Genomic DNA, 17820 nt, shown 5'->3' on the forward strand with positions numbered 1-17820 from the left:
GGAGAGAGCCAAGGCAAATGTGCCAGATGGGAAGAGAAATCTTGACCGTAAATGTACTGGATGCAATCAGACAGGGAGGTCTGGGACTTTCAAAAGGAGAATCTAATAACCTGAACAGAGCAGATGTACACAAGAGGAGAGAGTAATCAACCATGATAAAATCGAATAAGAGGCAAGGTAGAATTGTACATCATGATCACAAAAGATGTCATTTGTGACCAGTTAGTGCTGTGACAGGGTTAAAGAAAAATGAACCTGGCTCTGAGCAACATCGTGCTCAAGGCCATTGGGGACAAATGAGAATCAATCAGAAAAATGTCTCATCAACACCCAAGATGTAAAACCAATATTATTAAGAAATGTAATTAAGTAAACAAATTATTATGTAATTTAGAGCTCAAACATTTACAATCTAGAAAATCTAAAGTCTAAATTCACACCCTGAGTTCAGTTGTAGCTCTACTGATCATTTTAACTGTGTATTTTTAACTCCAGAGTCTTACATTGAGAAAATGTGCAATATTTCCTTACCTATTGATCACATGGGTTAAAAGAAGCTCCTTAAATATCTAGCTCCTTTTTATTATACTTAACAAAGACGATTTGAAGAGTTTAATCACTAGAAACAACCATTAGAAACCAACATGAAACCATTGGTTGAATGGTATACTAACAACAACCTCTCACTCAATGTCACCAAACCAAGGAGCTGATTGTAGACTTTTGGAGGGGAATACCAGTGGTGTATGATCCAGTGATCATTGGGGGAGGGGGAAATCAGAGTGAAGGGGGTGATCAAATTTAAATTTCTGGGAGTCACTATCTCAGAGAATCTTTCCTGAACCCAACATACTAATGTCATCATGAAGAAAGCACATCAGCGCCATTACTTCCTCAAGAGTTTTTGCGGAGATTCAGTAGGACATCGAAAACCTTCTACCGATGTGTAGTAGAAAGTGTGCGGACTTGTTGCATCATGGCCTAGTATGGGGGCACCAAAACCTCTGAGCGGAAAGCCCTGCAAAAGATTATGGACATAGCCGAGAACATCACAGGCAAAATTTCCCCACCATCGAGAAAATCCACAGGGAACAAGGCTATCGGAGCATAGCAGCAATCATCAAGGATCTGCACCGCCCAGGAAATTCCCTTTTCTCGCTGCTACCATCAGGAGAGAGACATAAATGCCACAAGACTCGTACCACCACTTTTAGGAACAGTTACTAGCTCTCCACCATTAGACATCTTAACAACAGACTCAGTTGGAGACTCAATTAAAGACTTTCACATGATTTATTATGAATATTTTTCTCTATTTTGTGCAGTTTGCTTACATTTCATTCTTTCTTTACATTTTTTTAAGTACTATTACCAATAAGTAGAAATTATGCCTCTCCCACAGGAAAAAGACCTTCAGAGTTGTATGTGGTGTCGTGTAGGTACTCTGGCAATAAATTTGAAGTTTGAACCAAAGCAATACATGCCTTTAAATGCATTATCTTGGATATATAATGTTCCAAAAAAGTTGACCAAGAAAACAGCTTCAATTACAGATTTCTTGCTTCTGCAGCTTTTCCTTTGATTACGTCCTTTTCTTGAGTCATTCTTGTTCGTTTAGAAGAGGCACATTGAAAGACAAACTTTTGGGAAGAAAAAATATATAGGTTCTTTAGTGCCTTTTGTAACAAAATAATAATAAAGATTACTGCTATACTTTGGTTTTAAAAGTCAAATTAATTGGAATCCTTCAAAAGCTAAATATCAGGCAAATGTAAAAATGCAGATTAACACAGTTTGCATTTGAGACAATACTTACACTAAATCATAAAATCACTAAAATGGTTTATATCATTTGTATAATTACCACATCATTATATTCAGTTCAGGAAATAGAATCATAATCAATGCATTAATTCAGGCATTAAACAACTTAAGCAACAAATTAATTATAATTTTAATCTAAAATAAGCATCAAGTTCAGATTTAGTGCAGAATAAAATTCACTTAGGTTTCTCAGATATCAAAGAAAAATGGATTATATTTAAATTTCATGTACAAAGACATTTCAAATCTTTATAATAAGAATAGTAGGAAATCAGGCTTAATTCTCAAAAATACACTCAGGAACATTTCAGAATTTGCTAATGCTTTCAAAGCTTTGTCTATGTTGCAAGCAATTATGCTGTTCATACCAGCATTGTCTGGAAACTTTATATAAAAGGAAGAATTCTTACAAAAGAGCATCTTCATGCATAGATTTCTGAATCACTCGAGATAGGGGAGCAACTAGTTCGACCTCAAACATACCCATTTGCTAGCTTTGCTAACCAAAGCTTTTATAAATAATCTCATTTTTCTTCACTTCCTGCACAAGGATTGTGGCTTTTTTTGTTAAATATATTTAGATAATTTTAAAAGTCAATGATGCAAAGGCAAAGCAAAAACTATTTACAATTGAGTGAGCAATGAGAATTTTGCCTTTGTCTGCTTGTCAATGCAAATGCAGGTCACCTGTGCCACAGTGCATTATGTATCCCAAGCTTTCATCAAAGAACTGCATCAAAATGCACTTTTATAGAAAATGATGCTTAACGACTCTAGCCTTGACTACCGTATTTGACGGCATACAAGACCCACTTTTTTTCCCCAAAAATTGGCTCAAAAATATCCCCTGGAGGCCCGTTTGGTATGACCTCTGTGACACCCTAACCAAGATCATGGGAGTCACCTTCCCAGTTGCCCCAGAGCTTTGTTTTTTTGGGGAACTTTACTACGGTTGGTAGATCACTAACTAATTCTCAAATTCTTCTCTTTGGCTTGGCTTCGCAGACGAAGATTTATGGAGGGGTAAAAGTCCACGTCAGCTGCAGGCTCGTTTGTGGCTGACAAGTCTGATGCGGGACAGGCAGACACGGTTGCAGCGGTTGCAGGGGAAAATTGGTTGGGTGTTGGGTTTTTCCTCCTTTGTCTTTTGTCAGTGAGGTGGGCTCTGTGGTCTTCTTCAAAGGAGGTTGCTGCCCGCCGAAATGTGAGGCACCAAGATGCACGGTTTGAGGCGATATCAGCCCACTGGCGGTGGTCAATGTGGCAGGCACCAAGAGATTTCTTTAGGCAGTCCTTGTACCTCTTCTTTGGTGCACCTCTGACACGATGGCCAGTGGAGAGCTCACCATATAACACGATCTTGGGAAGGCGATGGTCCTCCATTCTGGAGACGTGACCTACCCAGCGCAGTTGGATTTTCAATGGCGTGGATTCGATGCTGTGGGCCTCTGCCATCTCGAGTACTTCGATGTTAGGGATGAAGTCGCTCCAATGAATGTTGAGGATGGAGCAGAGACAACGCTGGTGGAAGCGTTCTAGGAGCCGTAGGTGATGCCGGTAGATGACCCATGATTCGGAGCCGAACAGGAGTGTGGGTATGACAACGGCTCTGTATACGCTTATCTTTGTGAGGTTTTTCAGTTGGTTGTTTTTCCAGACTCTCTTGTGTAGTCTTCCAAAGGCGCTATTTGCCTTGGTGAGTCTGTTGTCTATCTCATTGTCGATCCTTGCATCCAATAAAATGGTGCAGCCGAGATAGGTAAACTGGTTGACCGTTTTGAGTTTTGTGTGCCCGATGGAGATGTGGGGGGGCTGATAGTCATGGTGGGGAGCTGGCTGATGGAGGACCTCAGTTTTCTTCAGGCTGACTTCCAGGCCAAACATTTTGGCAGTTTCCGCAAAACAGGACGCCAAGCACTGAAGAGCTGGCTCTAAATGGGCAACTAAAGCGGCATCGTCTGCAAAGAGTAGTTCATGGACAAGTTGCTCTTGTGTCTTGGTGTGAGCTTGCAGGCGCCTCGGATTGAAGAGACTGCCATCCGTGCGGTACCGGATGTAAACAGCGTCTTCATTGTTGAGGTCTTTCAATTGAATTCTCAAATTAAATTCACATAAATTGCCTTATTTGTGGCCAGGAAGTGCATAGCAGTAACATGGAAGCTTGATTCCAATCTACTCATGGATAGGTGGTCTTCAGAGATAAGTAGCTATATCCCAATTGAAAAGGACACATACAATCTCAGGAAGGGAATATAACACCTTCCTAAAGTTCTGACAGAGCATACAGGTACCTCACTGATGCCAATATAGGGTTCTGACCGGTACTGGCTAGCCAGTAGATCTCTGTAAAGATTTTTTAAAATGTGGTATTATCATATCTCCATATGTTTTACTGTTCACTCTGACAACGGGATGGTTTTGTTCTGTTGCTTTTTCTTCATTCTTTCTCTGTTTAATAGGACAAAGAGATAGAAGGGGGTGGATGTTTTGTATTTGGTATGATTGCTAAATATTTTAAAAATGATAAAATATTACCAAAAAAATCCCCAAGTCTTGTATGCAAAGTTGAAATTAGGGTGATAATGGTGAATAATGTCGACAGTGATAATCATCACTGCGTGGCTCAGTATCAGGGAGGGAGGGATCCCCTGCTCTCTGCCCACTTTTGCCACCTGGCCCCAGTATCAGGGAGGGATCCCTACTGTCTACCCAGTATTTGCTGCCCAGTCCCGGAATCAGGGAGGGAGGGAGGGATGCCCCACTGTCCTCTCAGTATTTCCACGATGACCACTGACCAGGTCACCGGCTACTCGCCCAGCTTCAAGAAGCCCACGGAGGTGCTGCGGCTGTCCAGGAAGCGGACCCACAGCTTCACAGGCCACCTTCCCTTGGTTCGCCTGTGCTTTCTGGAGCCGCCATCACTGTCGTTCACTTCCCTCAGTGAAAAGGCCGACCACAGTGGCCCCTGCCAGCAGCGCAAGAGGTACAGGAGAAACCCATTTGCCAAAACCCACGGGTTGCCAGTGGGGAATCCGGGCCCTGGGGCTGGGTAGCCTGCCGAGGAGAAGCCACACAGCAAAGTGAGAACTGAATTAAATACATTCTACTTAGTGTTACAAGATCAAACCAGCAACCACAAAGAAGGCATATCACACAGGGGTAAAGATAAGTAATTACTTTATTAAGAAAAATTCACCTTCAAACTTTAATTCAAAATCCCCCCCTTTTATAACAATGCCCACTGGTTACTATACAAATTTCTATAACGGTGTAAAACTAATAAATTCCCCAGCCTAAATATAACATATGTAATTAAAGTCTAAGTTATATTTCCAACCATCCCACAGAAAAACTTAGACACAAAACAAACACAAAACTTCGATCTCAACCGAAGCAAAGATCATAAACAAAATTCAGTTTGTTTGGTAAACTGAAGCCAAAAGATCTTAGAGAGAGAAGAGAGAGAGAGAGAGAGAGAGAGAGAGAGAGAGAGAGAGAGAGAGAGAACAAAATTCAAAGTTGTCTTGTGTTGCTTGCAGAGAGAGGGACAATGGCTTGGTCCAGATCCTTCTGGCTGTCTTCGGAATGTTCATCCCTTTTTAAAATTCCAACATTCTAAACTGTCTGTCCTCCAGATGATGACTCATGCACTGGGCCTCCTTCCACTCCACAGCACCCCCAGTGGTGGTTTGTCTTCCAAGTCCAGAAATTTTTAGATCATTTTCTGCACATGCCCAGTCTGTCTTCCACTCTCTCAGCAGTCCACCTTGGCTCTCTAAGGCAAACTGTCACTTTTTAACATAAAACCATACAACACATAGGTCAATACACAACACAGAACTTTGTAACATTAGCCATAAATACACTAAAAGAATTCTTAATATTCCCTGCTGAAATGGGGGTTTATATGCCCATTGGTCCGTGAACTACTCTTTGCAGATGATGCCGCTTTAGTTGCCCATTCAGAGCCAGCTCTTCAGCGCTTGACGTCCTGCTTTGCGGAAACTGCCAAAATGTTTGGCCTGGAAGTCAGCCTGAAGAAAACTGAGGTCCTCCATCAGCCAGCTCCCCACCATGACTACCAGCCCCCCCACATCTCCATCGGACACACAAAACTCAAAACGGTCAACCAGTTTACCTATCTCGGCTGCACCATTTCATCAGATGCAAGGATCGACAATGAGATAGACAACAGACTCGCCAAGGCAAATAGCGCCTTTGGAAGACTACACAAAAGAGTCTGGAAAAACAACCAACTGAAAAACCTCACAAAGATAAGCGTATACAGAGCCGTTGTCATACCCACACTCCTGTTCGGCTCCGAATCATGGGTCCTCTACCGGCACCACCTACGGCTCCTAGAACGCTTCCACCAGCGTTGTCTCCGCTCCATCCTCAACATCCATTGGAGCGCTCACACCCCTAACGTCGAGGTACTCGAGATGGCAGAGGTCGACAGCATCGAGTCCACGCTGCTGAAGATCCAGCTGCGCTGGATGGGTCACGTCTCCAGAATGGAGGACCATCGCCTTCCCAAGATCGTATTATATGGCGAGCTCTCCACTGGCCACCGTGACAGAGGTGCACCAAAGAAAAGGTACAAGGACTGCCTAAAGAAATCTCTTGGTGCCTGCCACATTGACCACCGCCAGTGGTCTGATAACGCCTCAAACCGTGCATCTTGGCGCCTCACAGTTTGGCGGGCAGCAGCCTCCTTTGAAGAAGACCGCAGAGCCCACCTCACTGACAAAAGGCAAAGGAGGAAAAACCCAACACCCAACCCCAACCAACCAATTTTCCCTTGCAACCGCTGCAATCGTGTCTGCCTGTCCCGCATCGGACTGGTCAGCCACAAACGAGCCTGCAGCTGACGTGGACTTTTTACCCCCTCCATAAATCTTCGTCCGCGAAGCCAAGCCAAAGAGAAAGGGTCTTATATGCTATAAAATATGGTAATTGGTGACTGATCTTTCTTCCATCTTCAATTAACTTAGAACATTTTACCATTATTTTCTTTTCATCAAAGCTATTTATTTTTTACAAAAAAAAACAAAGACGACAATTTATTCCAGTATTGTGTGTGTTGTCTCCACAGTACATTTGATTTTCAGCTTCCTGCTGTTCACATCTTGGATCAGATCTTTAGTCTGCTACTTGTATACCGTATCAATGAACTCTCAGCCTGTCATGGATTCAGTAGCTGGGTTCAGCAGCTAATTATTTTTTTCCAGAACACCTTCAATAAGTGTTACAAATCCAGAGGAGTCCAAAAAACCAGCAACAATATAAATTCACCAGGACAATGGTTACCTAAACAAATGTTTTAAATTTTCTTCCTACATAATAATATCAATATTTAACTTATTGCTATTAACCCCCTTCTAATTCTAAGCACACGTGTCTGTATTGTGCATATGTTCAGGAAAGTTCTTTGTTTCACTGACAATCATTTACTTCTCCAAGTTCACTGGTATCAGGCAATTTTCCATATTGTGCACAGAATTTAACATTTATGATCTTCACCAGGCTCTGATGCTTTAACTTCAATTGTTACCGCAAAGCAAGATCTGTGTTGGTTTCAGAGAGATTAATCGCTGCTTGTTAAGATCAGTTTGTGTGTATTCAATCAGCCACTTCAGTGTCTTGCTGAAGAAATTTGGCCCCTCGTGGGTTTTTCCAAAAGATAACCTCTTCTTCCCAGGTGACCACAAAGCGTTCTTCTTTTACCTTATTTCAGGTGAAACACAATAACCAGCCACAGGCTCTGTAATTGACAACAGAGATTTAGAACAGGCTGAACTTGGAACTCAAAACCCATCTTGAAATGAGATCTTGCAACAGGTCTGAAAACCTGCAGCCTTCAACACCAACTGCTGCAGTAAACCTGACTCTCCCTCTCTCTCCTCCCCCCCCCCCCCAAAGAATGACATCTTTTTTCTCTGTTTGCAAAACCACATGACCCCTCATAGAACAGCAGACTTCAACCAGAAATTTGGATCACTGGCACCAGTTTACCAATAAAAGATTAATCAGTTTCTGAGCCTGGTCATCTGTTCCTACATGCTGTTTCTTTAAAGACAATAATCCATTTCAATTCTACAACATCAGTCCAAATAACACCTACTTGTGAAGTCTTCACGGGCACTCTTCATGGTTTCTGTAAAGTCGATGGCAGGCATGGAGTCTACACTTAAGCATAGGTCTTGCATTTTAAATGAGATGTCTTTTGTGAAATGTTAGGTTCTCTTGTAGAATGTAAACTTATATCTAAACCCCCACAATCTAATCTACCCCTTAAGATATATTTTTAGTGCACAATCATTCCGAAACACAAATGGATATTGTCACATGTGGACAGTTGTAGAGCTCAGGTATAAGCTTCCAATTTTCAGAGAACTAACTTTATGATTAAATCCATTTGCAACAACTTAAATCTAAAACATAGACTCCACCTTGGGGTACCACTGATGGCTGTTAGTCCAGAAACATATTTGGAGATCATTGAAATTTTTTCTGTATACAATCTATAACTTAGTTTGCATCAGTCAGTCATAATTTGTCAACGTCACAAGACAAATATAACGTGCGCCATCCATAAAATGCTTCGTAGAATCACGAGAGATTTTTCCTGTGCTACCATATCAAGCAGTCAAATGGCTGCGATTTGTTCAATGAACTGAATACCAATCCAAAGTTTGGCCATTTCCACCATGGGCCCATTTTTAAAATCACCACGTCTGAACTTTTTGAATTTAACTCTCCCGTGAGAGGGTTCCAAAACTTGGAACCCTCTGAGATAGCTTGAGTTAGAAATTTATGATCGTAAAGAAACCCATGCAGTCCCTAGAGTTCAGACCAAATACTATCTCATACTACTTCAATGCATTAAATATTGCAGCTCCAACCACCCTTACTGACAGATCCCACCAACTTGATTTAAAAGTATTTTTCTTCATTTCCTTTCTAATTCTTCAACTAATAACTTTTACTCGAGTTCCCCTGGCTTATGATCTCTTCTCGAAGGGAAACAAAAAGGAATTTTCAGCATGACATCTAGACCATGGCCGGGCCGCTATTTTACCTGGCACCAACAGTTTCAACATAACAGTTGGCCAAATACCATCTACAACACAAATGTTCACACAACGTGCTAGATAATGATTCTTAATGATTTAAATTGAAAGCCACCAGATTGCATGAAAATACTACTTTATTCTGGAACAGTCAGTCACAATCAAAATTACTTCTGAGAGATACTCATACAAACATGGACAGCTGTCTTTCACAGCAGTCATTTTATCAGCATACTAACATAAGTATCAAACCCTATCCCTAACCCTAACCCTAACCCTAACCCTAACCCTATCCCTAACCCTAACTTGGGAGACCAGCAGCAACATACTCACTTCCTGAAACTTGCCAACTGTTGTTCTAAACCAGTGCAGTAAATTGACTGACTAAACCACACTAAACTACAATTTCTATGTAGATTTTTTAAAATGTACCGTAACAGGCCTTTTCAGCCCACGACGCCATGCTGCTCATTTTACACCCAATTAACCTACACCCTTGGTACATTTCAAATGGTGGGAGGAAACCAGAGGCAGTGGAGAAAACCCACGGAGACACATGGAGAACATACAAACACATTACAGACAGCGAGGGATTTTAACCCTGGCGCTGTAAAGGCGGCGTACTAACTACTATGCCTTCCGTGCTGCCCCTTTTCAAATGGGGAGCAGTTACAAAAGGTGAAACGTGTTTCAGGTCATTCATAGTTTCTTTTGAATTCATTAAGATTTATGTAATTGCTTTATTAATTTAGCTTTTTAAATGTTAATATGTTAACAAGTCATGTAACTCCTTTAAATATGCAGTCTCTTACCAATGTTTACAGATACACGAGAGAATTATACTACCTGCTGTATGAATTGTCTTGTCTATAAAGCATGCAAAACAGATTTTAATTGTGCTATACACGATCAATAAAAAATACAATTTAATTACAAATGCCAGAGGCACACACATAAATTGGACTATTGTAAAAGCCTTTCGAGCTCATCCAACAAATTGTAAGGTATGTCAACTACTTCATATTTATTTGGAAAGGATATGTAAACAACATAGAATTTCTGTAATACATAATTGCTAACATATCTCTGCCACAAGATGAAAATACAGTCCATATATTGACGTGGACTTTTTACCCCCTCCATAAATCTTCGTCCGCGAAGCCAAGCCAAAGAAAAAAATATATATATATATACATAAATATATATTTACCACATCAAGAATTTTTTTTAACATACAAATTTAATGTTATGTCCAATTTGTTGAATTCTTTTAGGTAGAAGTACAGATGAAAACTGAAAAAGTGATATTGATTTGTTTCAGCAATTGAATTTCTCCTAAATAAAAGGAAACATCAATAACATAATCATACACTAGATAACTACATCCAAGATGGTAAAATTACTTCAGAACTGAAATTCAAAGTATAAAACAGATTCCTTGTTCCAATATAGAAATGGCCGTCAAGTTTGAATGTACTTGTGTTTGGATTTTCTGTCCACAACATGAAGATATGTTCTTCAACAATCTGGCACAATTTGATTTCTCAAAAATCAGGTTTGCTTCATTTATTTCCAATCGAAAAAGAAAGGAAATTGTTGAAACTGTGGCTATCAGCCACCATGAGTCAAGTAGAGCTTCAGACCAACTGATTTATTGATTCAAACTTGCGCGCTTAAAAGGTCCATGCTGGTCCCAGCACTCATGCAGGGCGGACATGATATCAACTTCCTGACCGTTGTTTTGCCCCACACTGAGAGCTCCTGAGTACGTCTCTGACTGGACAAATCCGCGACTGCTGGCGCCAGTTTGCCTGCAACATGGGTGAGCTGCCACAAAACAATAATTTCTCAGTTTCAAAACAATATTTACCAATGATTGATATATTAAAACTAATTTCTCTGATAATATTCTTTTGCAGAGTTCTTGAGATCACTTCAGGTTGCCTGCCATTATTGGTACATTTTTATGCAATACATTATTCCTCTTCATTTGCTGATTGGTTGATGCAAAACAAAAAAAAACCAAAAGCAATCAAATGCAAAATCAAACTAATGTTTAAGATATTTTATTAGAAATATCATGTTGTAGCGGCTACTAAGAAATACAAACACATGCCAGATTAGTCAACTCAAGTCTGATTTATTGAAGCTTTACAAGCGGCTTTTATTCCCTGCCTGTCCCGGGCTCCATGGTAAAAGATGGGACCTTATTAAGGGAGGACTGGTCCACGGGACCAGCAGGTTTAAATTGAGACTTGTTCTGTGCCTTTCAGCAGGGGTCCCAGCTGACTAACGTGCTGTGCCTCGACATTCTGTACCACTAGTATGCCAGCACTGATGGTGGCAGTTTGCATTACCGCACTGAGTGCCCACTCGGCCTGCTACACAGCCGTTACATCATCACCCCCCCCCCCCCCCCCGAATCGTCACCATAATTTAAAAACACCAGAGATGCATGTCATAGGCTGACGCCCATGTCGTCTGGGCTGAGGACACTGAATGGGTGTAGTAGGGTCCGTAAGGGCAGGCCTAATTCGGTCTATGTTGTGAATGTCCCCCAATGTCGAAGATATACATGACTCCATCTCTCTTAATGATGCGGAATGGTCCTTTGTATGGTTTTTTTTGTAACAGTGCCCCTGGGACCTGTCTACGAACAAATACGAAGTTGGCGTTCAGGAGTGATGGGGGAACTTGTCCAGGGTTGCCATGCCAGTTGGTAGAAGTCGGCTTGCTGTAAGCAATACCACTGTGGAGTTGTTGAAGGACATCTAGCTCAGAGTTGGCTGTGAAATGAGCATCTCCGGGAACCAAAAGGGCCACATCATACATCAACTCTGCAGATGATGCAGACAAGTCTTCTTTTGGAGGCATGCGTACCCCCCAGCAAAACAAATGGTAGCTCATCGACCCAGATGGGGCCGGTGAGTCGGGCCTTAAGTGCAGATTTAAGCTGTCGGTGGAAATGCTCCACCAGGCATTGGACTGCGGATGGTGTACCGTGGTGTGGTGCAGCTGTGTAGCACAAAAATGTGCAAGGGTAGACCATAATGCCAAAGTGAACTGTGGCCTGTGGTCCGAAGTTATGTTCGTAGGCACACCGAATCTAGCGATCCAATTCAGGATAAACGCTCTAGCACATGTTTCAGTATCACTGGCTGGTACTGGGATGGCCTTTGGCCAGCGTGTGAAGCAGTCTACCAATGTTAGAATATACTTCATGCCCTGTGACACTAGTAATGGTCCGACCAGGTCTACGTGTATGTGCTCGAGCCCCCTGCGTACTGTCAGGAAAGGCTGAAGGGGTGCCTTGGTGTGGTGCTGAATCTTTGCAGATTGGCAGGAGATGCACCTTCATGCACATTGAGCAACGTCTTTCTTTAGTCCATGACATATGTACTTATTTGACATGATCTTGACTGTTGTCCTGATGGATGGATGTGACAAACTCTGAATGTTGTCAAAAAGATATTGCCTCCATGACAATGGGACCAATGGTCTAGGATAGCCTAATGATAAATCACAAAGGAGTTCTGGTCCACCGTGCTGCAGTGCCACCTGCTGAATGTCCAGTCTAGTAATGGCTGTACTGTATGCCTGAATATCAGGATCTGTGGCCTGTGTCGCAGCCAGTTCAGCAATGTTGATTCCACCTTGAATATGGTACACACTTGGTCTAGACAGCATATCCATGACTAGATTGTCTTTTCCTGAAATGTGGCATACGTCCGTAGTGAATTCTGAAATGTAGGACAAATGGCGTTGCTGTCTTGCCGACCATGGATCTGTCATTTTGCTAAAGGCAAAAATGAGTAGTTTATGGTCTGTAAATGCAGTGAAATGTCGACCTTCCAAGATATAACAGAAGTGTCGTGTAGCTAGATATAATGCTAACAGTTCACGATCAAAGGTACTATATTTTACTTCTGCTGGTCTTAAATGGCAACTGAAGGCGGCAAGGGGTTGATAATGAACATTGATGCACTGTTCAAGAACTGGACCCACAGCTGTACCTGAGGTATCGGTGCTAAGCGTCAAAGTAGCTTCAAGGTTGGGATGTGCAAGCATTGCTGCTTTGACCAATGCTTCTTTGGCAGACATAAACATGACCTCTGCCTCCGAGGTCCAGATAATGTTCTTGTGTTTGGTGGAGACAATGTTAAACAGCAGCTCCAGGAATAAACCTGTGATAAAAGTTTATCATTCCCAAAAACTTCAGTAGACCTTTGACGGTAGTAGATTTGGAAAAGGTACGGGTGGCGTCTACTTTGTTTGATAATGGGAATATGCCATCTGCTGTGATTTTGTGCCCTAAGAACTCCATGTTTGATCTGCCAAAATTACATTTGTCGGGGTTGATTTTTAGACCACAAAGTCTTGGAGCCATTGGAAAAGGCGGTGCAAATGCAGGGGGTGATCATGCTCTTTTCGACTTGCTATAAGGATGTATTCCAAGTAAATGTATGCAAATTCCAAATCCCTGCCTACAGCGTCCATAAGCCGCTGGAAAGTTTGCACGGTGTTCTTCTATCCAAATGGCATTCTAAGAAATTCAAAAAGTCCGAATGGGGTAATAATTGTCATTTTGGGAACGTCATCCTCGTGAATCGGTATCGATATCCCTTTACCAGATCAACCTTGGAGAATATGCGTCAATGATGTAGATGGGTGGTGAAATCTTGTATATGAGGAATTGGGTACCTGTTGGGTGTAGTGACATCGTTAAGCCTACGGTAATCGCCGCAGGGTCTCCATCCACCTGTCTTCTTGGGTATCATGTGTAATGGTGATGCCCAAGGACTGTTGGAGCATTGAATGATACCCAGCTCCTCCATTGCTGTAAACTCTGCCTTTGCTTGCAGCAGTTTATCAGATGCAAGACGACAAGCCTTGGCATGAATCGGTGGCCCTGAAGTGTATATGTAATGAGGCTGTTTTCAAGGCATTGAAATTAGGAGTGAGAATATGGGGTAATTCGTTGAGCAGGGCATCCTTGTGCAGCGTATGCACCCGAGCTGGGAAACTTTCCCTTTGCTGCATGCTAGTGGTTATGTCTGAAAGGTGGTGGCATGAACCAATTTCCTTTGTTTCACGTCTACCAGTAAGTCATGGGATCGTAAAAAGTCTGCACCCAAAATAGGTTGAGCAACAGAAGCTAAGACCCATTTCTAATGGAATGTGGTCCCACCTATTCCAATTGTGATCTGTTGCTTGCCAAAGCTGGGAATGGTAGTTCCATTCACTGCTCGAAGAGCCAGGTGCTATTGTTTATGCGTCCTTTCAAAATAGGTCGGTCGGAGTAAACTAAGCTCAGCACCTGTGTCTACAAGAAACTTGCGCTTACCCACGTCATCCTGAAGATATAATAGGCCTGTATTTGTGTCAGCTGCCGAGGCAACTACTGGCAGCCGGCTCTTTTGTTTCCCGCCTTTTTCCTGTAATAGGTACATAGCTGGATGCAATTATGGGCATTTTTCCCCCAACGGCAATGGTACGTCACCACGTTCCTCCTTCTGTGATTGGACTGCAGATACAGGAGGCTCGTAGGATGCGGGTGATGTATCTGCTGCCAAAACAGACAGTATTTGAGCAGACTCTTGTGTAGGATAGAGCCTGTCAGCCTCCTGTACTATGTCATGGGGATGGCGAAAATCCTTGTTAGCAATGGGTATGGCGACGCGAGCTGGTAGCTTTGATAGGAATAAGGTTTCAAAAAGCAGGCAATGACCATCCGCCAATGCCAGCATCTCATTCGTTAGGTCTGATGGATTCCTGTCACCCATGTTAAAAAACTGCATGCCGCGCTCATGCCTTGCTGGTGGAACCTGGTGTACTGGTTCTCTGCCGGAGGTCTGGGAATAAATTCGCTCACTCGAGATGCAGTAGCAGCATCTAATGCATCTACGACACGCCAGAACTTTGTGTCCTCCACCGTTATGCCCCTAAGACAAAACTGGGTTTCAGCCTGAAAAAGCCAAACCTGAGGTTGATGTGTCCAAAAAGGAGGTAAATGAAGTCCAATTGTGTTAAATGCCACTGTGGCGGTGGCTGCACCTGCTGCTGTAGCTGTGTCTGATATGACTGGAGATTCAAGTTTCAGTTAAATCTTGCAGTCGGGGTCATCAATTGTAGTGGCTACTATGGTAGAGTTACTAAAAAAAAATACAAACACATGCCAGAGTAGTCAACTCAAGACTGGTTTATTGAAGCTTTACAAGTGGCTTTTATTCCCTGCCTGTCCCAGGCTCCACGGTAAAAGGTGGGACCTCGTTAAGGGATGGCTGCTGGTCCACGGGATCAGCAGGTTTAAATTGAGACTTGTTAATGTCCCGTGCCTTTCAGCAGGGGACCCAGCTGATCAACGTGCCATCCCTTGGCACTCAGTACCACTGGCATGCCAGCCCTTAGGTAAGTCCGTGCACTGCACTGATGGTGGCGGTTCGCATTACCACACTGAGCGTCCGCTTGGCCGGCTACACAGCCGCTACAATGTCATCAGAAAAACAAAATTATTCAAACAAAAACTGATTAAATTACTTTTGATTGAAATTTGATTGGATCAATCATTTTATATTTTCCCCATTAAAATGTTATATTCAGTATCTAATATTAGTCTTCATTACTTGGGCCAGGTTTAAGAATGTGATAACAGATTACTGGGAGCTCCAATCCATTTGTACCTGTTTGGAGTATGGCAATCACTGGCAAACCAATATTTATCATTGATCATTTTTTTCCAAATATTTTACTTAAAATTTTATGCCACATTACATTCAAATATATTAAAATATAATAATTCATATACAAAGAACAATGTGGTATATACCAAATCCTTCCTCCCCCACACCTTCCCATCCACCCCAATACCCCTCCCTCCAATCTCTCCCTCTCCCTCCTACCCCAACCCCAAAGATAGAAGAAAGAAAAAGAGATACACTTAAATCAACCTCATTTTTCCATTTAATCATGATACATTTTCTCACTACAGCCAAAGTTAATCTCAAAAACTCAATTTGATACTTACTTAATCTCAATTTCAAACCCAACATTTTAACATTACACAATAAAAATAATTTTGGTTCCATTAACAATTTAATCTTAAGAATTTTCTCTAAGACCTCCTTAAATCATGTCCAAAAAGGTTTAATAGTATCACATGATCAAATAGAATGTAAAAAAGAACCTACTTCTTTATGACACCTATTATGAGCTCAAAGGACCCCAAAACCCAACAGCAATAGACATTCACCAAGACAAGTAATTACTTAAACAAAAATTGTTTTTAATTATCTTTAAACATGAAAACAGAATCACACTTTAACTTATCTCTATTAACTTAACTAACCCTACTTAACCCCCTTCTAATTCTAAGCGCACGTGTACGTAATGTGAGTGTAAATTTAAGAAATGTTCTTTGGTTCACAGTTCAATCTCACTTCTCATTCTTCCAAATACTCTGGTTGCAGGCAATTCTTATATTGTGCACAGAATTTAACATGTATAAAGTTCACCAGGCTTTGGTGCTCGAAAGGTGAATGTTTACTGCTCAGGAAGGTTCTCGTAGGGTTTGCAGAGAGAGGTATGTTGTTCCAGGAATTCCACAACTGAGGTACCACCATTTGTCACCTCAATGTCATACTGATGAAACTTGCCCCATCAGGGTTCTCCAGATGATAACCTCTTTCTTTCAGGCTAGCACAGAGTCCATTTCTGTTCCACTTATTCCAAGAGAAACATCAGACAGATAGCACTTCCAGCCATCCACAGCTCTGAAGTTTGTTTCAGTTCCAACCAGCTTCTCCTGCTTGTTTCAGCTGTGACTCTCTCTCTCTCTCTCTCTCTCTCTCTCTCTCTCTCTCTCTCTAAACTCCCCACTTTCTCAAAGGAAAAAACACTGACAAGCAGTACTATTCCCTCTATTATACGGGAAGTGACCAACGTCACTAAGTGGCCAAGGACTTCAGAAGGAGAGGCAATCAAAACCACCTCCCCTGAACAGAACAATTAAGTAAACGCAATACTTAAAAAAACATTTCAAGTATAAAATGGTGCTTACAAATTTCTGTTAACTTGGTCATCATCAATGTCAATTTCAGTTAGTTCGTAGCATCCCATCTTCTGTGAACCATCTTTTTCTTGATCTGGCTTCAATTGAGAGAAAGTTGATCTTGACTTTTTTTCTGCTTATTTTCAAGCAATGAATTAGTAAATAAAAGAGCATAATCTTCATCAGTGAAAAACTGGGTTTGATATTCACCATAAAAAAACCCTTGAGGGTATCTATATGCAAATTTATATCCTTTCTTCCATAATACAGCTTTAGCAGGGTTAAATTCTTTACGCTTCTTAACAATGGTTTGGCTCAGATCTGCATTTAAAAAAACACATTCTATTATTCTTAACCATCAAAGGGGTCTGGTGTTTTCTTGCAATTTGAACGGCAACTCTTAAAATCATTTTTTTGTCTTGATAACGTAGCCATCTAATTAAAACAGAGCATGGCAGTTGACCAGGAAAAGGTTTCTTCCTAATAGCTCTGTGTGCTCTGTCTAATTCCAAACCATTTGGAAAATACTCTCTTCCCAAAACCTCAGGAATCTAATTCTGAAAAAACTACCGGATCCAAGCTTTCAAATTCTTCCAGTAAACCAACAATCTTAACATTATTTCTACGACTCTGATTTTCCAAAACATCAGTTTTCTTTAATCAATCATTTCTTTGTACTTCCCAAGCAGTAAAAGAATCCTCCATTTTATTAACCGTATCTTTACATTGTACCACATCTTCATGACAATCCTGAAACTTCTCTTCAATTTTCCAAAATTTAATTTGCATTTTATCCACCAGCTTTGCACATTTTGCCACATCAGTCTTAATAGTCAACATTTCATCCTTCAAACTTCTAAAATGTTCCTTCATAGA

The 17820-nt window shown here is 41.5% G+C and overlaps 1 long non-coding RNA gene across 1 annotated transcript; it reads right to left on the reverse strand.

Annotated features, from left to right (window-relative positions):
* Positions 1-1274: 1274 nt before the first annotated feature.
* On the reverse strand, positions 1275-16037 carry LOC138760180 (uncharacterized). The gene is made up of 2 exons (XR_011355489.1): positions 15922-16037; positions 1275-1640 (listed from the first exon to the last, which is right to left on the reverse strand). It is a non-coding gene; the product is annotated as an uncharacterized lncRNA (long non-coding RNA).
* Between the last annotated feature and the right edge of the window lie 1783 nt (positions 16038-17820).

The sequence above is a fragment of the Narcine bancroftii genome, chromosome 4 (genome assembly GCF_036971445.1).
Source record: "Narcine bancroftii isolate sNarBan1 chromosome 4, sNarBan1.hap1, whole genome shotgun sequence".
Lineage (NCBI taxonomy): Eukaryota > Metazoa > Chordata > Chondrichthyes > Torpediniformes > Narcinidae > Narcine > Narcine bancroftii.